At 38.6% G+C, this 21,280-nt stretch overlaps 1 long non-coding RNA gene across 1 annotated transcript in view; it reads right to left on the reverse strand.

The window, feature by feature from the left end:
* The window catches only part of LOC148213691 (uncharacterized), a 63,721-nt gene extending 43,164 nt beyond the window's left edge, over positions 1-20,557 (reverse strand). The window contains exons 1-2 of the long non-coding RNA XR_015793994.1: positions 20,380-20,557; positions 15,344-15,389 (exon numbers count right to left, since the gene is read on the reverse strand). This is a non-coding gene — a long non-coding RNA (uncharacterized LOC148213691). The remainder of the gene's footprint in view (positions 1-15,343; positions 15,390-20,379) is intronic.
* Positions 20,558-21,280: the final 723 nt, after the last annotated feature.

Genomic DNA, 21,280 nt, shown 5'->3' on the forward strand with positions numbered 1-21,280 from the left:
AATATATAAAACAAAATAAAACAGAGAATAAAAATAAGTTAAAAATAAGGGAGCCACCTCACTATTTCCCCCGTCCCCTGGAGTCCCCAGGCCTGCTGGCATAGCCAAGTCTTAAGGGACTTCAAAAGCTCAACAATGACGAGGCCAGTCTCACCTCAGGGGGGAGAAGATTTCACAGTGCCGGCCGCACAGCAGAAAAGGTCCGCCGCCTGGGGCCTGCCACATGTATTTCCCTAGGTGATGAAACCCGTAACATGGCCTCTCTGCTGGATCTGGTAGGATGAGCAGATGAAATTGGGAAGAGGCCATCCCTCAGATAGCCCAGCCCCACGCCATGAAGGGCTTTAAAGGTCAACACCAACACCTTGAATTGGACCCAGAAACAAATTGGCAACCAATTCAGTTCATGAAGCAGAGGTCTAATGTGTGTGCTACTAGAAACACACATAACTGCTCATGCCACTGGATTTTGCACCAGCTGAAGTTTCTGGATACTGTTCAAGGGCAGCCCCACACAGAGCACATTGCAATAATCTAACCAGGAGGTGATCAGGGCATGAGTGACCTCAGGAGGTCCCTCTGGTCTAGGAATGGGTGCAACTGACACATAATACAAAGCTGTGTGAAGGCCCTCCTAGCCACGACTGCCGCCTGTTCTGAGCAGGAGTTGAGAGTCCAGGAGGACCCCCAGATTGTGCACAGGGTCTGTTTCAGGCAGTGCGACTCCATCCAGTACCAAAGATGGTAAAATCCTAGAACCAGAGGTGCTCAAAACCCAAAGCCACTCAGTCTTGCCAAGATTCAGCTGAAGCCTGTTGTTCCCCATCCAGATCCTCACAGCCTCCAGACATCGAGATAGGATGCCCACGGCATCGCTTAAGTCACGATGCTTATTAATGAACAATGTTTGAGATATCAGGACCTGAATTATTTATATTTAAAGAATATTTAAACATATTCTTAGAGGAGACAGTGTCTTCTAAATATCTGCTTTTGTTATAGATTGTAACAGAAAAATGGACACTTTTTCTAAGTCTTAACTGTTAACTGACAGATTCAAATGGCATGATATAAATTTCCATAGGAAGCTATCCTGAACTGAAATGAAACTTTTAAAAATATTTTTGTATTTAAAACACTGCCTTATTGTTAATATCAATTCAATATCTTCCAAATTGGAGTTCACAATCTCATAAAATTCCCAGGCAGTTAAAACATACTGTCTTTCAAATGTCTCTTTCAAGGCAGATAAGTAGTTTAATTCTGAATCACATCTAGAGAAGACAGCACTTGTAAAATTTTATTATATAAATCATATTGAACACCTGCATACTCAAATGTTTAATTTTTTTTTCATTTCTTCATCAATTGATAAGCAAAACACCAAATGCACATTGTACAAGTTTTCACCATTTACCTAACTCTTTCATCTTGAGCAATGGACTTTAGCACAATATTCACTCTTTAGATTTTCTCTCTGTCCAAATTGCTCATTAGTTTCTGACATGACTTACCCATAATTCTTTGCAAAGTTACTTTTGTGTGCAATCATGTACAGTACAATAACTGTATTTGTCTATTTATAATTCAAATAATTATTTTGAAACACTTTCAGTTGTTCAATTTATATTTCATGGCAAAACCTAGTATTGCTGTAAGTATATCTAGCATTTCTATTCAGTGAAAGCAGCTATTGTTGTAAAATCTGTGACAAGAGGAATGTTGTTTGTGGTATTTTATGTTTGATGGCAAATTAAAAATAAGTATGGCATCCTTGATGACATCATTAATTCATGTGGGAGCCAGTAGACTGTTGTCATGTTATTTTTGTAGCAAAAAAAAAAAGAAAAATGTGGGTGGGGAATCTGAGTAAAGCTTTGTAAAGTAGAAGAATAAACCAGCATGGACCTCTTGTGTATTCAATTATTAAAAAGGTACTAGCCCTTTAGGGTACTCATGTGATAGTAAAGAATTCTAGGGAATGTTTGTTTTAACCTCCATCAGCAACTGAGATCAATCATATTCTGATTGCCCTGAAAATGATCCATAAGACCTTTATGTATGTCTTTCACAACTTCATATTCTGGCTAGTTCTCAGCTATGATGATCAGCTGAATTGTATGTGTCATTCAAAGATGCCCTCCTTAATCTAAGAAAAAGAAATATTATAGCTTTGGAGGTTAAATTTTATACCTACTATAATGACTGGAACAACTAAAATTATACATTTAAAGTGCTTGAGTTCAGAGTGTTTCCATAAAGGGTGTGTGTGTGTGTATGTGTGTATGTGTGTATGTATGTATGTATGTATGTATATATATGTGTATATATATATACACATATACATACATACATACATACATACATACATACATACATACATACATACACCCTTTATGGAAACACTCTGAACTATATCTGAAATACACACACACACACACACACACATAATATATATAATAAATATATTAGTTGGACATCATATCTACAAATGCTTAGCATCTTTCCATTTCTAATAGGAAAGGAATGCATAAGAAGCATTGACAGAAAAGTGATTAGTAGTAGATTTCCCAAGATTAAAACACATTGTTAAATAATTTTTTTTAAAAAAATAGCAGTCACAATGAACATATCCCACCTCTCAAGTTATTATTTTTTTAAAATGAAGGAAGTGAGAAGACTGTTCAGTAAGCCTGAAGAAATAAATGATAGTTCATGAACAATTACATTTGTACATTTATTGCTTTTCAGATCAGAACAATCAAACTTGGTGTTTTGAATGTATAACAGAACTGCATATTATCACCCATCAAAGTAAATTAGGCTCAGTAAACTTTTCATAAAGTGCTTCCTGGGCATAAAACCTGATTTTGGACTGGGTTTAGCTAGGTGGTAAATTCTAGCAGTCGGACATACATATTAATCCCTGATGAATCTTTGGTTAAAAGGAACTCTCTGATAGGATGTCTGGGGAAGAGCTGTGTTTGAGATCTGTGAGAAGCATTGCCAGTGGAAATAGAAAATACTGAACAGCCAGCCAGCCAGTGTGATGTAGTGGTGAAGATGTTGGATTAGGACCAGGGAGACCCAGTATCCCCTTAGCCATTGAAGCTCCCATGACAACTTTAGGTCAATCATTCTTTCTCAGCCCAACCTAATTCACAAGGAGGATACAGCCCTACATGCAATGCTGCCTTGAGTTCCTATACAAAAGATAGGATGTAAATCTAATAAATAACATGTGTCATTTAAAGTTGAGATAAAATCCCATCTTTTTTTTTTCTAAATGTTGTACTATTTACAGATTGTTAATTGTAATTTAGGAGTAACTGGGGAGATATTTTTAAAGGTTTTGAAGTACAGGTGAAACTTGAAAAATTAGAATATCGTGCAAATGTTCATTTATGTCAGTAAGGCAACTCAAAAGGTGAAACCAATATATGAGATAGACGCATTACATGCAAAGCGAGATATGTCAAGCCTTACTTGATTATGGCATACAGCTTATGAAAACCCCAAATTCACAATCTCAGAAAATTAGAAGAGTGTGAAAAGGTTCAATATTCTAGGCTCAAAGTGTCCCACTCTAATCAGCTAATGAATCCATAACACCTGCAAAGGGTTCCTGAGCCTTTAAATGGTCTCTCAGGCTGGTTCAGTAGGAATCACAAGCATGGGAAAGACTGCTGACCTGACAGTTGTGCAGAAAACCATCATTGACACCCTCCATAAGGAGGGAAAACCCCAAAAGGTAATTGCAAAAGAAGTTGGATGTTCCCAAAGTGCTGTATCAAAGCACATCAATAGAAGGTTATGTGGAAGGGAAATGTGTGGTAGAAAAAGGTGCACAAGCAGCAGGGATGACCGCAGCCTGGAGAGGATTGTCAGGAAAAGGCCATTCAAAAGTGTTGGGGACTTTCACAAGGAGTGGACTGAGGCTGGAGTTAGTGCATCAAGAGCCACCACACACAGACGGATCCTGGACATGGGCTTCAGATGTCGTATTCCTCTTGTCAAGCCGCTCCTGAACAACAGACGTCAGAAGCGTCTTGCCTGGGCTACAGAAAAAAAGAACTGGTCTGTTGCCCAGTGGTCCAAAGTCCTCTTTTCTGATGAGAGCAACTTTTGCATCTCATTTGGGAACCAAGGACCCAGAGTCTGGAGGAAGAATGGAGAGGCACACAATGCACGATGCTTGAAGTCCAGTGTGAAGTTTCCACAATCTGTGTTGATTTGGGGAGCCATGTCATCTGCTGGTGTTGGTCCACTGTGCTTCATTAAGTCCAGGGTCAACGCAGCCGTCTACCAGGAGATTTTGGAGCACTTTATGCTTCCTTCCACAGATGAGCTTTATGGGGATGCTGACTTCATTTTCCAGCAGGACTTGGCACCTGCCCACACTGCCAAAAGTACCAAAACCTGGTTCAGTGACCATGGAATTACTGTGCTTGATTGGCCAGCAAACTCGCCTGACCTGAACCCCATAGAGAATCTATGGGGCATTGCCAAGAGAAAGATGAGGGACATGAGACCGAACAATGCAGCGGAGCTGAAGGCCGCTATTGAAGCATCCTGGTATTCCATAACACCTCAGCAGTGCCACAGGATGATAGCATCCATGCCACGCTGCATTGCGGCAGTCATTGCTGCAAAAGGGGCCCAAATCAAGTACTGAGTACATATGCATGCTTATACTTTGCAGAGGTCCGATATTGTTCTATTTCCAATCCTTGTGTTATTGATGTCATGTAATATTCTAACTTTCTGATATTGTGAATTTGGGGTTTTCATAAGCTGTACGCATAATCATCACAATTATACCAAAGTAAGGCTTGGCATATCTCGCTTTGCATGTAATGGATCTATCTCATATATTGGTTTCACCTTTTGAGTTGCCATACTGACATAAACGAACATTTGCACGATATTCTAATTTTTCGAGTTTCACCTGTATACAGGAGAAATATCTATCAGTTTTTTTGTTCACTCTTTTTTTAGTCACTGGCTAAAATAGTAACAGTAATTGAACTCTTCTCAGCAGATGCCCCAAATCACTCTGGAAGGGAGAGGAAATGGCTTTTTCTCAGCTTTTGTCCCCCACCAAAAGGTTTCTTATTATCAGTGCCATCAACTGAAACAAAACTATAATTGAAAATATTTTCTATGGAATGAATGATACATTATTTCCTAGTAGTTACTGACTGATTTCATTAAGGCATTCATATCCCTAAGCACAAAACACAGATATATTTCTCAATAACAAGCACGTTTTCCTAAAGATCAGTTTTGCTGTTTTACACTCAGTATAACATTCAGAACATTTTCCTTTTGGGTTACATGAAGCAGAGAATTAGTGACAATGTTTTTCCTTAGAGCTGTGTCTGAAATTAACAAGGTTTTTAACAGTGGAAGTTTGATCACTGAGAATGTTCAATCTTTTGCATCTCAGATTTTGTTAGGCTTAAATTGGTTGGGACTCAATGAATATTACAGCAAGTGGTGACTTCTTGAGAAAAGACCAAGGACTAAAGAATGATATATTAAGGTCAAATAACATTCACATACATCAGTATGAGACATAAAAAGTGTTTTGACCCTGGTTAAACTTGCTTTAAATTCCCACGGTGTGTGGAGGGGGGGGGGAACGGAAGAGAAATTCTGGGTGAGAACCTAAGCCTTGTCCTTTGTATTACTTAGGAAAGTGCCGTTACTCAAGATGAAGGCAGAGGTGGCACAGAAGCATCTGTAGGGGTTGTCAATGACATCAAAATGGTGGACAAAATGAGCAATTGAAGCCCCACCCGTTTTAAACATGCATTGGCCGCATTGCCCCCATATAAAAAAGGATCAGATTTTTTTTATCACCCTGTATTGCCCATAATTTTGATATCATTGATCATCCTTTCAGATGCCCCTGAAGGGGCACCTTAGCCAATGATTACTTGGGCATATATGTGAATTAAATGTAATGGTTTCTTGATCCCAGCGATCATGTGGATTGTGGGTCTAAAAACAATCCATCCCCAGTATAATTGGGACATGTAAAAATGTTAAATAAACTTAAACTTCCTGATGGTCAGAAAAGGTAAAGTGAAGAGGAACAGTACATTAAGAAACTGGGCCATAGTGTACAAGCCTTCGATTGTTAGTCTTGACCTTCATCAGTAGGTCTGTGGTAAGGCATATCTGAAGAAATCGCCAGGTCTGTGAAGTTAGCCGTTGCTCCAGAATCAATTTAGTCTGAAAGCTTTGAGAGTCTATTTGAGAGCAAAGAAAATTCCCCACCAAACACTTAACATAAAATGTTGTTTCAAGTCATATGTTTGAATTTCCCTCAGAAAGTCCTCTTTCTGAGCTATCGGAAGGGAGGCCTATGGCACTTCCCTGAAAATGAGGCTTGGTATAGTTCAGGTACTTACTTACGAAATGACCCTTTATTCCACAAGCACAACACTGCACAGACAATTCAAAGTGGGAATGTTTAGTAGAGCAAGCAGGTATCCAGAAGTTCCGCAATACAGAATCCAAGCATTCATCTGTATTGCTTTTCTGTAGCTGACAGTGGGGGGATCTACTTGCTCTAAGCTGTATAAACTCAACTTCTGAAGATTCTGATGAGCAGAATGAGGAAAAGAGAGGGATGTAGAAAAGGTTCAGTGCTGTTTCTCATTCACATAACATGACTGTCTCAGTTCTAGAACTCAGTCTATAGATGTCTGGATGTTTTGGATGTCTGGAATGACTATCCAAAAAGCTCTAAAGTTCATTCTTTAATTTGGTAAACTAAAGCCAATTCATTCCAACCTATATCCCAAGTGAAGAGATGGATATCAGCTACATATGTCTGTCATCTGCATTTACTTTGGCACGATCTGCAAATCTTATGGTTAGCTGTTGTCCTTCTGATAAAATCATCGAAGGCAGATCTCAGTTTAAGCATACAATTGGTATAATTGTCCAGAACAGGATTATTATTTTAGAATTGAAATAGTCCATTTAGTAGATGTGTCTGTCAAGAATTCAAATATAGATTCACCTGAAAGTTATCCATCAGAAACCCTACTCATAATACATGATCTGCTATGGACCCTAGTGAATATACTGATGGATTCAACCCAGGATTACTTCAACATTTTCCCTTTAAAAGAGTGCTTGCAAACATGAGTATTAAGACAATCTCTACCCTTAGGTTTACAATTTAAAATATATGATACATAAGAAAAAATACGATACGTAAGAAAAGCAAACTCAGGCATCAATAATATTAATTGCAACTCTTATTGTGACCAGTGAGTCCAACTGATCTCAACAGAGTAGACAGCCTCTGCTTGTTTTCTCTTTCTTCTCTGAAGGCTTTTGAAATACTATCAGACTAGGCCTACCACATCTGAGCTGCAAAAAATCTAGGAAACTACCAGATGGATCAAAGAGTTAGAGTTTTCTATGTATCTTTGCTGCCACCTCATGTTCAATGGATTTTTGCATTCCAGATGTAGCAGCCATATGCCAGACCTCAGATGTCAGGCTATTGTTGCAGGCAATTTCTGAGCCTGTTTTAATTAGTTGATTTGGCAAATGAAACAAAATGATGAAGTCTCTGTACAGAGTAAGCAGACTGGAGCAGCAAATTTCTTAGGATAAGAGCAAAGGCTCAATCTAAAGAACAGAACTATCTAGGAACGTGTGCCTAGGCTAGAGTACTGCTTTGGCATCAAATTTATCTCTTGATTTGGATCATCCTAACTAGCTGTTTAATCATGCTCCTTATTAACCTTCTGAACAACGATCTAAATTGATTGGATTTGCTAAATATTTTCAGTTAATGACAACTGAAATGAAGGCAGTCCCAAATAACTTAAATCCAAAGCTTGGAAGAAACAGCAGGTTTATGGCTTAAACAGATAAATGATAAAATTCACTAAGGGGCCAGTTTCAGAACACAAAATACTATGTGCAAAAAAATTAAATTAAATTTTAAAATAAATTATTTTTTTATTTTTACTGCTGGATTCCAGGCAGTTTGCATCATAAAGACAAAAAACACAATAAAAACAAAACTAAACATCAAGAAAAAAGGCAATTTTGCAATAATACAATAGGTGTAATATTGACAATTTACTCCTCAAGCCCCAAGGAACACCCTTGTCTTCTGGAAGGCCATCAGCTACTTTCCATAATGTGGGGTATGCAACTGAAAAACCCTTCCTATGAGCCTCCATCCCTTCATCTCACACATCTGGGGAACTATAAACATACATTGGCAACATGTGCACACTGGGTGAGGCAGGTGGGCCACATCTATAAGGGGAAAACAATCTTGTAAATTCCTTGGTGCCAAGTCATATAAAGTAGAAATACTACAATTGTTCATACTCCCAACTTTTCTGAATCTGTTTCAATCAGTCATGGCCCAGAGGAAGAGCAATAACAAGAGTGACATTTCCCTGCTTGAACTTCTGGAATGTTTGATGGTTCTGAAACCATCAGACAGGGCATTTTCCTGAGCTGACATAGGAATTTGGGGGGTTGGAGCTCTAGTTTTCTCATGGTTCCACTTTTACCTCAAGGGCAAGGATCAGATAATAACCTTGGGAAATCACTGCATTTCTCTGCAGCCTTAGAATGCAGGGTGCTGCAAGTTTCCATTCTGTCCTCCCATGTTTTTAAAAATGTCTATGAAGCTGCGGGGGGGATGAGGAACTGGCTGCCATCTATAAACAGATGGCACTCAGGCCCATTTTTCTTTTTGATGGTTATCATTATCACCACCACCATCATGTGTGTCACGTTTTTTGTTGGAGTCCTGCTTGGATCAGATTGCAGACTGAATAAGGTTCACCAGGCTAAAAGTGAATCCAGGCAAGACAGAGGGTTTAATGGTTGCAGAATACCTTATCCATGTGGCTAAGAATTTATCTGCACCTGACTGGGCATCTTTTTCCCTGAAAGAACAGGTATGAAGTTTGGGAGTGCTCTCAAGTGCCAAGGTCAGCACTATGGTGAGTGCATCTATTCCAACTGAGATTAAAACAGCACTCTCTGATTTATGCTACTGTTCTGTTCTTAAAAGTTTATGAAGCATAGGCCACATTTTAGCCTGGGGAACATCTATAGTCATGATTCTAATAATTGCTTTCAAACTACTACTTAATTTGATCACCACTGATAAAATATTGCAGCAGGACATGCAGCACCCAGGCTGAGAGATCAAGGGGGTGAGTGGGGTGGTATAGGAAGCAGATTTCCTACACAACAGAAGAAAAGAGGCAGTTGGTTTGTGCAGTGGAGGAAGAACTGCTAAGGGGACTAAAGAAGCTCTCCAAGAAGGGTTGCCGTGGAAGCAGCTTAGGATGATCCAAGACAAATGTACCAAAGAGAATGAGACTTGAATGTCAGTGGGAAGTGATCTTCTAATAGGACAAATGACAATTCTCTCAAATGCTGAAATAAACAGTTCAGCCTAAGTGAAGGTTTAAGAAGAACTTAGGAGTTTTGCTTCTGAAGGGACACCTCCAGAGATGTATGTGGATAGGTGGGTAGGTGTGATGGAATGGAATTATGAAGGCCAAGCTCAGGGAGATAAACATTTTCTTAGCTCACCAGAACCATGTGAGAGGAACAAGAGGATGAGACTGGCACCTCCCTGAGGAATTCACTCTGTTGTGGCTGGAGGACTTTGGGAACTGGAGTTTCAGTCTGGGAAGATTGATGTCAGGCCTAGCCCAAGGAACTCCAAGAGACAATGCCAATTCAGTCCAGCTATGTTTATTAGCTACAACCTCTAGCAAGAATCTTCCCAGACTGAAACCCCAGTTCCCAAAGTCCTCCAGCCACAACAGTGTGAATTCCTCAGGGAGGTGCCAGTCTCATCCTCTTGTTCCTCTCACATGGTTCTGGTGAGCTAAGAAAATGTTTATCTCCCTGAGCTTGGCCTTCATAATTCCATTCCATCACAGTAGGTGAGGGCAAAAGAAAATTAGTACGTATAACTTGTAAAAAAAAATTACTGTGTTTTAGTTAATACTATTTTGTTAAATCTATAATTCTCAGAATGCTGGTATTATTGTGGTATATATTTATTGTATTATAACATTAAAAAGTACTTTTTAATCTTATAAATGCTCTTAATCTAGACTGCTGCTCAGATCTAATTCTTTTCCTACATACAATACTTGTTTTCAGCTACAATAAAATATCATTAATCCATAGTGTTCCACATAATTTCAGGTTTCTGTAGTATAGTAACAATGCATGTTGCCTATAACACTAAATATTTATAGCGGAGCAGATTGTCTAGGGATTTTATTTATTTGGTTTTTGGAGTCACTGTGTGGCTTGTTGAATGTACTAATAATTGGAAGAATGCCATTACTGTTCCCCTATAGAAAGAGAAAGCTAGAAAGAATAGATGCAAAAGCTATGGGGGAGTGGGAGAGAGGTTGCTTGTTCACAGTGCCTGGGAAAGTATTTGGCAAAATTCTAATTAAAAAGGTATGAAAAGAAACAACAAGCAAAGTTTGGTAAGTGCAATAAGGCTTTATGTCTTGCAGGTGGTGCGCAAATCAGAGTTTTGCCCTTCAGCAGGTGATATGAATGTATGAATGTGAAAAAAAGAAAGTCTATTGTACACTTTCTTTGCATGCTTAAAGAAAGCATATGATAAAGCGAATAGGCTTGAATTACAGCATGTTTTACACATGCTGTAAAGTTGAAGGTCAGTTGCTGAATGTGATAAGAGCAGTATATAATGCAAGTAAAGCATGTGTGACAATGACTGGAATGCTTAGCAAATAATTGAACATTAAGCACATAATAAGATAAGGATGTGTGATGTCTCATCTGTTACTGAAGGTAACTATGCATAAATGTATAAGGAATGCATGGTTATGTTAAAGTTGTGCTGGTTAGGGCCTGAATGTAAGTTATTTCTGAATGTTAACCAGACAAATTTTCTTGGCTGAGCATCTGAATGATTTGCAACAAATGTTAGATAGAATGTATGATGCAACAAGGAACAAGGATCTGAAAATTAGCATATCAGTGGTGGAGCCCTGCCTTGAGGAACTATTGGAGATTTTTTTCTTCCCCTGGAGAAATTCTGAAAAAACCTTTGCTCAATTACTCTACCCACAAACTGGATATAGTGCTCTGGAAGGCTATTTATACCCAACTCCAGAATCTTTCTATATATGCAGTAAGCAAGAAGTAAATGTATATTTTCTCTCCTCAAAAAGACTGGAATACCACCTCATTACACATAGTTAGACGACTCATATAGAAAGCCCCACTGGGCACTAGTTTGAAGAATGGCATAGAATTATCAGTCTACCAAGAACAGTTGTTATGAAGAGCTAGCTGCACAGGCACATCTTTTCCATTCTGAAAGAAGAAAAGTGGACTTTTCTCTTTTTCTGATATTTTGTGCAGGCATATTCCAAAGCAGTGAACTGCCTTTATTTCTTTTTCAGAGAATAATCTAAAATCTCTTCATACTGGCTGCCTTGCTAAATGATTAGTGAAGTGGAATGAATACATATTAATAAAGTATACAGTCCCGCACGCTATCATACTGTCTTTATCCTGCAAAAGAAAAGCCCCCGAAAGTACCTACAAGATCTGAGGGATGCTTTGATGTACACATGAAAACAAAAAGTCAAAAGCTGTAAGAATGGGCTGGATTTTGGTATCTTGCTGATATCTCTTAGGATTACATCACTGTTTGCTACATGAATGAGAGACAAACCTTGACACCGGACTCAGTGCAAACAATTCACAGAATGTATTTTGAATCAGAGTTCTTTCATTCTTACAGCAAAATTGGCTTCTGAGTTTCAAAGCTAAACACAGCAATCTATAAATAGAGCAGTGGCTTCTCTACATAATCCAGGGTTTTCCTAGGTCTTCAAAAATATGATTTTGATTAGGAAAGATGCCCCCACCCCCAAAAGTTGGGAAAAATGCAAAAAATATACACATTAAGAGAGATGCAAATGAAAAGTTGCATCATTTTTCATATACTTCTTTTTTTTAATGCAGTTTTCAAGTAAACTGAAGCCTAGTACAGAAACGGAAGAGAAAAACAAATAATTTATATGAATCTGTCAAGTTCAAACTCACTATCTGTGCTTTATGCTTTATGGGAATATTTTAATTCCTTTCAGATTGTAATTCCGCACTGTTATTCCCACAGTGCATCAACACATCTGTCTGCTTTATTGTATCTTATTTCTTTTCTCCTCAGTTGTCTTGAGAGGCTATTATAAGGCAGAAAGAAGACATATTAACATTTAAATGAAGTACATTCATTTATTCTATACCCAACCTGAGACGGTAAAATGGTACAGCCCAGCAAGGTGCTATATCTATACAGGGGCATAGAAAACTTCCTTTTCTCATGACTGCTATGTATTTTCTGAGCCCAATACTGTTTACTTTGATTGGCAGTGGCTTTCCAGGAACTCGGTTTGATCCTGTTGGGCTTGATGAAGTGGACAGGGTCCTTAGGACTGTTACCTCAGCCACCTGCTCTTTAAAGCCATACCTCTCCTAGCTGGTTAAGGCAGCCCAGGAGGTGTCTTGTGAGTGGTTCTCAGTGGTAAATTCTTCTTTGAGTGAAGGGGTTGTTCTATTACCTCTTAAAGAAGTTTGGTTTGCCCTGTCCTCAAGAAGCCATCACTGAACCCCACTATACTGGACAATTTTCATCCAGTATCAAACCTCCCTTTTTTGGGGAAGGTGATTGAGAAGGTGATTGCGCAACAGTTTCAGAGGACCCTGGATGAAGTGGATTATCTAGATCCTTTTCAGTTCAGAGCCAGGTATGGGATGGAAACAGCATTGGTTGCACTTTTGGATGATCTCTGACATGGGCGGGATGGGAGTTGTACCTCTGTTCCACGAGCTGCATTGGTTGCTGGTCTCATTCTGGGTCTAATTCATGATGCTGGTTTTGACCTTTAAAGCCCTACATGGCATGGGGCCAGGTTATTTGAGGGACCGCATCTCCTGATTACATCTGCCCATCCCACCAGATCCAGCAGAGAGGGCATGCTGTGGGTCCCATCGACGAGGGAGTTTCATTTGGTGGGTACTAGATGGTGGGCCTTTTCTGCTGTGGCCCCAGCTTTATGGAACATCCTTCCCCCCAAAGTGACGCTGGCCTCATCCCTTTTAGCTTTCCGGAACTCTCTTAAGACCTGATTGTGTCAGCAGGCCTGAGAACCTCAAGGGACCAGCAAAATATTGAGATGACCCCTGTGTAATTAACACCTCTTCTTCGCCTAATCTCTGTTATATTCTGTTTTTAGTTTTTTGCCTTTTATAATTTTAAAGTTTTTAATATTAATAATGTTAATATCAATCTGCATATTTAGTTTTTAATTTTGTTGTACACCATCCAGAATTACTTGATTGTGAGATGGGCAGCTATATAGATATGATGAAGAAGAGAAGCTCACTTCATTCACCATTATCGATTGCTGACAGGAATAAGAAAGTCCCTGGGTGACCTTTCCATAGAAATTTGCAAGAACAATGGAAACCATCAAATGTGAAATACTGAATTATTTAAATGGTTAGGCTTGAGTTGTATTAACTTAAATATTTTTTCATTCATGTTATTACATTAAATGCATTGCAATTATTACATTACATTGCATTTTCATGGGTGTTTAGCTCTTTTGTTTACTAATACAGCAATGTTTTCATAACTTTATTCATTCTATAGATTTTTCTTCAAAAACTATATAATGAATATTTTCATTAGTGGCAAAAGCCTGAAAATCTATCTGAAACATCTTTGCTGTTTAACTCCCAAATGAGTGAATAGTTGGGTAGATCTACATACAGAGTCAGAGTTTTGGTATAATAAAATGAAATTAACTAAATATTTAGAACGTTTTTATTTTATTTGCCTTATTTACAGTGACCAATTATCTAGTGTACACTGTAGACAAATTAAACAACATAAAAAGAGAAAAAATATTAGAGCAATGCTGTAGACTAAATAAACTGATCCATATTCAGATTGCATATCTATCTATCTATCTATCTATCTATCTATCTATCTATCTATCTATCTATCTATCTATCTATCTATCATCTTTACAGTTAATATCATATCTAAATCAATAGCCCCTTAACAGCAATCCCCATCAAGCAGAACATGGAAATCTTTCTAGAAATTTCTATAGATGAATCAGGATGGATACTTCTTATCTGACTGCCTGGACTGTTAGCTAATAAATATATTATTAAGCCAAAGATAAATACTGTCTTTTAATGGGATACAATTGTTACCTCTTTTCCAAACCATAGATGATAGTACATTGAAGTTGGTTAAGGAAAATGTTCTCCTATAAAGTATGAGTAAATACAGTAGTTGGATGGGAGACAGACATTCACAGGTAACTACAGTGACAAAAAAAAAAAAAAAAAAAATCTGGCGATGTCATGATGCTAACTCCAACTGTTCATACTTACATCCCAATATTTTATTACTTCAACCCCTCCTGTGGATACCTATGGGCAGGGCTGAACAATCTTATGAACAAGCCACTTTTGTAATAATAAGGGATAATAATCTGGTCTTTCCAGAGATGAAAGTAAAGGACACCTTGTGTTATCCCTAGGGTAGTGTTCTCAGGCCCTAGTGAGTTCAGTTTAGAAAGTTTTTTTTTTTTTAATCTATCAGTTAATTAAGCCCATTTATATTTCACAGTTCTTATACCATGAAACTTAAAGCAGGATCCAAAGAATTCTCACTAGAAATCTTTTTTTCCCACATTCCTTCCACATTCAAGTTATTTTCATTCTGTTTATGCAGATACATACAAGTTGTAGTGTTTTCAAATTTTTATCAGAAATTAACTAATCTGCATACACTTCCACACTAGCCAAATTCCACAGACTTTGCTATACCCTGGATACGCTGCCATGCAGCTTCTAGACATGATGACCCTATCAGATATAGATATAGATGTATTCAGTCGTGATATCTCATGGAACCCTAGGGTTTCATAGAACCCCAGTTGAGAAAGGTTGGTCTAAAAGATAGCTTGTTTCACCTAATGTGTTGTATGTAGCACAGTACAAAGATGTAGTTATGCTTTTCTATCTTGCTTTATTTATGAGAACTTCAGGTGGCTTACCTGGAATCTCCCTCAACTATATCCTCACAACAACCTTGTGAAATTAGTTGGAATTAGAGAAAAAGTTAACTAGTAAGTTTCAGAGTCTAGTGGATATCCAGATCTTCTTGGTTAAAGTCCAACATATTCATACTCACGAAGCACATACAGAAAACACACATATACTCCATATTAACACACTAATATCCTCCTACCAGAGGCTTGAAGAAGAGGAAATCCTGGTCTGCAGCAAGGTGAATCCTAGATTGAGGAACAAGAAAGAAGAGCCAATATTAGATTGCAGACCAAGGTTAGTGATAGGCAGCAACGTAAGCAGTCAGGCAGCAAATAGAAAAGCATTTGGAGGAGTGTGATGGCTGGCCAATGGCATCTATGGGGATAGGGGGTGGAATGTCAAAACAGGCAAGACTGGGGATGTGGCATCTTGATACAAGCACATACAAAAGGGATGGGCTTTGCAACCATCATCTTATCTGTTTTGACACCCATTTGCAAATTCCACTGTGGCTGGCATAAGGAGAAGAAAGCAATGGCCTAAAGTGAGCAGAAAGGAAAAACAACAACAACAAAGGGAGACAAAAGAGCAGGCACATGGATGGAAGAAGTTAGGAACAGGGAGATTAAGTAAAACAGGGGAGAGTAAATTGATGAAGAAAGATTGGGGGATGTTGAAGGTGAGGCTCCTTAGTGGTTCCTTCAGTGTTTTATAAAATCAATGAACAATCCTGGAGATTTTAGCTCTTTAGATTCCTGGCCAGACAAGACATTCAGAATCTATAAACTGGACTGTCTGGGGAAATATGGAATATGTTAAGAGAGCAAAGGTTAGACTTTGATTGGTTGTCATTGACAACACAAATCTATTTGGGGAGGGGGCAGGGGTTAACGAAAACATGACATGCTGCATCTCTACCATATATCTAGAAGACTCAGTGGCAAAAAGAAAAGGGAGAGGAAGGAATTATCCTGTGTCACCTGGCCACTTATTCCTACAGTATTTAAATCTTCTGTAGTATGGACTTCAGAAATATTGTGGCCCATGCAACCTCTTTACTTTCTCTTTATCAGTGGGTAAAATAATTGGGCCAGGATAGCTTAGCATAATTTCCACACCCAAGACCAGCAATAAGCCCTGCTTAAAATGGGCTTATGACTTTTTAAAACCTCCATAAAACACCAGAAACCATGGATCATAAACTATCCAAGCCTTAAGGGGGTGTCCCCCAATTTCTCCAGCTTCCTGGAAATACTAGTCCTTTTTCTGAGCAAGTCCCAACAAAGAGTACCTAGAAGTGCCTCACTGATGCAACAGTTCTTCCATTGGTAGGCTCAGAAGGTAACCATTACCTCAGAAAGTAATGGGAGTTGTAAAGGAAAAGATACCCCCACCCCAAAATTCCCTGTGGAGAAGCAACTGTGAAAAACCTTGGCCCTTTAGCAACTGTTCCATCTAACTCTTTCTTCCTTCCTCTCTGCCTCCTGATCACATGACCCAGGGTGTATGCAGAAGGCCTAGGACTTCCAAGTGCACATACATACACATAGACACAACATGAAAGGAGGGCAGAAACTCACTCACAGAGATGCAGTGCTTCACTTCATTACAAGAAGAAAAAAAATAGGCATTTATTATGGCCACTGCTGGTAAGACAGCTGGAAAGAATTCCAGACGCCATGCTCTGCATGTTTTAGCTATCTGGTTATTTTGTGGATTGTAATCACGATAGACAAATCTGTTAGTTGAACCTAGCCAGTGATATGATGTTGAAAGGACTCTCCTTATCTCTAGGCTGCTCTCTTTTTCATATTGCCCTCGTTACTCCCACCCCAACTGCCTTTCCAGGGCAACTGCCCTCCCTTTCTTGCAGAAAAGGAGATCAACCCTTTAGTGATGGTTTGCCACTACACCAACATTATAAATGACCCTTTACCCACTAACAGAAACAGGAAGAATGACATGCCAGTGAATACCAACAAGCATGCTGCTTGTTTATATTGTGATTTAATAAGTCAAGACGCCTGACTGTTTCTTAAGTGTGAACATGGCAAATATTTACTTCCACTCCAGAAAGCTTGATGCCTAAGAAGCTGCCTATAGATTGGAAGAACAAGGAAGAAGATGAAGAAAAACCCATGCCATTACAAGGAGAAATATGTTGAAAACTGCCTGCATTTTGGCATACCCATTTATCTCTTTTCAGTATATACTGAATGCTGGAATGTAGGTACTGAATGTAAATGTTTTGACAGAGTTAATTTATCAAAATGTGAAGTTGTTCTTTGTGAGATCTTCAGGGGAAAAGAGGCATGCTTTCTACAAACTACTTGGGCTCTAAAAACAGTTTTTAAAAAGTCTGAGTTACCATGCATGACTTATAAAGATGGTGTGTGTGAGTGTGTGTGTGTGGAATTAGAGACTGGAAGCTTGTCATAAAGATAGATTTCATATACATTAGGCTCAAGTGTCTTTTTTTTCCCCTAGAATGCTGGAGCAACTTTTATGTTCAGGTCTATAGTTCAATCTAAGGTCAGTCTAGCAGCAGGCAAACTAATTTTCTTCAGGCAGATGGTTAGCAACCTTTGCAAAAGGGATTGATGCTTTTAGCCCATGGGAAACATTTTTCTTCGGAATGGTCGGTCATGGGTCCCCTCGTCAGCAATCTCAATGTGAAGGTTAAAGTTGCATCCCAAATGCACTAACTGCTTATTCCTTGGGTACATTAGTGAAGGACATCTTTAGGTACTTCAGTGCTCATAATGGTTGGAACATATATTTCCCCCCTGCTGCTACTGCCTTATGTTGACCTTGCTATTCCCTAGGAAAATGAGCCTCTTTGAAAAACTTCAGAAGTCTTAGATCATGGTGCATTACTGCAGGCTCCCTATGATCCTAATTATGGCTGTGGCTATATGTAAGGCAGATCACCCGAACTAAGATTATGGCCACAGGTGTCCCATTTCAGCTAATTTGGTACTACACTTGCCAGAACACAGAGTAGAATTACAAAATTACAAAATGGAAAGGACCACTTTGACCATTTTTCATAATTGGGGCAAGTGCAAGCTGTTCTTCTGTGTCATGGATGCATAGAAAAAGAGACAGAAGATATGCCACAGTTTGCGATGAAGCAGTTGTTCCCCATCAAGAAAGCTAGAACCTATGGCCATGGTAAACTATAATGCAGCCATCCTTCCTGCCCTTGATATGAAATAAGCTTTGTACCTGACTCAGGTAAAGTAAGGCTATAATGAAGATTTATCTGAGTCCTTCTGGTGGAGCATTCAGCCACTGTCCAGACCACACATGATTACACTTCTCTCTCCCCACACAAAATCTAATGCTTGTAGATATTGTAGATACAAGCTCTGCCTTCAGTTCCATTGGCGTATTGGTTCAACGCCAACATTTGCAAATATCTATAGCCTATACAACATAGGGTACAAATTTAGGGTCTGCTCAAAACTCTTACAGGGTCACCATATGCATGAAAGGAACTGGTGACTCTTGCTCATATGACCCTGCCTTCAGAAAGAAGTATAGCCTAATTACAAGTCTGAGGACTAGACTCTAATTTTAAAAGAAGTAAAAAAGAAGTATGTACTTATGCTCTCATTGGATTTATGGGTTTTAAATAAATCTTGAAAGAAAACATGAAGCCACCTACAGCCACATTCTTAATCATTTCTCCCTAGCAGAGGAGTGGCAAAGTAGCTTCCTGGCTAGAAGCTATGTGATTTCTGGTAATCATATTACTTGTGATGTATGGATTGACTGATGTATGGATTATAAATGCCACTGATTATGGTTTAACATTTTTAATTTGGTTTTAATATGGTTTATTGGTTATTTTATTTTGTTATTATGTTTTGTTGTGCTTTTAATTTTGTGAGCTACCCAGAGTTGCCTATGTGAGATGGGTGGCTATATAAATCGAATAAACAAACATAAAATCAATCATTCAATCAATCATCAGCTGTTGTCTAACTGAATCAGTTGCAAATTAGTCACCAAATTAGAATGTAAGATTCTCCAGGTTGACTCTCCATCCATCATGAGGGTCCTTGGATGTTTTCCACTAATATTTCTCAGCCTAGCCCAGTTAGGGATTGCTATGAGGACAAGCAAAAGAAAAGCCATGTGTGACATCTTAGTGGAAAGGTATTATATAGATGAAGTAAACATATAAGTCACTCCAAGGCCAGATGTGTATATGAAATGCGAAACACATTATGTTTTGAGTTTGGAACAAAATATCCCTACCTATTGGAACAGTCCAAGTTCATAGTGCTCAGCTAAAAAAAAAATTAGAAATAGCTTAAATGCTACATGTACCTCAGAATTAAATTTAAAGTGTTATGAATGTTCCAGCTATAGTGAGAACTTGGAGCAAGCCCTTTGCTCGTTTGTTTTTCACCCAGTGACACAAGAGTAGATGGGGTGATAGTCTGTAGTGATTGCTACCTTCACTCAACCTATCAGGGTTTCCCTGGTAGCTAGAAATTCCCAGGGCAGACATAAATGGAATATAATGCAACTGCACATATAAATGAATGTGGATAAACAAAAGACCAGATTACTGTTACACAGAGAGATATGTGGGAAGCACAGGTTCTGGATTTGAACCAAAAGGAGGTAAAAGTTTTGGAATTAACTTCTAACAGCTCAGTGAGTGTCAACAGTTATAATGGCTTCCTTTCTTGAGTGACTTTAAGGATATAGTCCCAACTATATGTTTTGTGCTAAGTCTCTGGAAATCTTCAGCCATGTTTGTGCTTCCCTTCTGGAACCTTACACCACCTACAGAAAAATTGCCCAAGATAATGTTTCCGGTTTTTGTTTCTTAATAAGCATATTAAAAAAAAATCAATTCTAGACAATTTTGTCACTGCAGAAAAAATGCTGCTGGTTTAATCTTCCATAAATAATAATCATTACAAGAGGAATACATACACATATACACACCACTATCCCAATCTGTACAGATGAGCCAAAAAAAAAAAAAAAGTATTTAAGTTCCTCCTGAAACTTAACATCAGGAAGGCATGAGAGCATGCACAGAGCTAACACATGAACTCAACAAATCAACCCAAATTAGTATTAGCAGTAATCATTGCATTTACACCTTTAATGAATAAATAAGCCTGTAGTCTCATCATTAGCAATGATCTTGTGTGAAACAAATGACACGGACACCCACACATCACTTCACATTTATCTGCCTCCCTTTACCTTCATTTATCTGCTTCCGTTTGCAGGCTGTTTGACTAGGCTTGGCATTTAAAGAACAATCCACAAGCTGGAAAAAAATTCAACTGCAGCTTTCAAAAGTGCCTGGGACATTGTCAGAGAATTTGCCCAGGGGTATATTGGAACCATTGAGCAGGACACATTTTAAGGAAGCACACATTACTTTCTTGGCAGGTGTGGAAGCAAAGACTGGCCTAAAGAGGGGAGGAGCTACAGTCTCCATTTATAAACTTAGGCAGATTAGAATATACATATGATTGGATACAGCAGCAAGGTGTTGTACTGGGTATAGACAGCAACAAGTATTTGATTGGATGGGATGCACCATGTACCGAGTGGGGCAGTTAGGATGTCATTATGATTAATGAGCAGGACTACAAAGAGAATGGAGTTTTGAAAGAACAAAGAGGCAACATTCCACTAAACAGTTACTTCTAGGGAGTGACTTTTTTTGCTTTCCCAGAGCGCTGCTTCCAGTAAGTTTTCCTAGTTTATCAACACTCCTTGGCCTTCTAAATGTTTTTATGGCTGAGCTGACAATTTTACTTTCCATGGGAAAGTATATTTGGGCTAGGGGCTTTTAGCCTGACCTTCAAAATTCTCCTTCAACACTTAAAAGAATGCCATTCAAGGCAGGCATGTTTTGTTCCAAGGACAAAACAAGAGTTTTGTTCTGACCTTGAGACAAAACTTTCTGAATGAACAAGTAGCATTTGCAGCTCAGTAACAAAAAATAGGTATTTTGAATTTGGGAAGTTCAGCATAGCACCTATATGCTACCACAGAATCCCCAATTAGCTATCACTGCTAATCCTATTTCTAGTTCTATCCTCCATGAATTTAATTCCCTTTTAAGTATATCTCAGCTACAGCCCCAAAGTAG

This window comes from Python bivittatus, unplaced genomic scaffold (assembly GCF_059951505.1).
Source record: "Python bivittatus isolate LINGU-HERP-01145 unplaced genomic scaffold, Pbiv_v1 ctg000840_np1212, whole genome shotgun sequence".
Lineage (NCBI taxonomy): Eukaryota > Metazoa > Chordata > Lepidosauria > Squamata > Pythonidae > Python > Python bivittatus.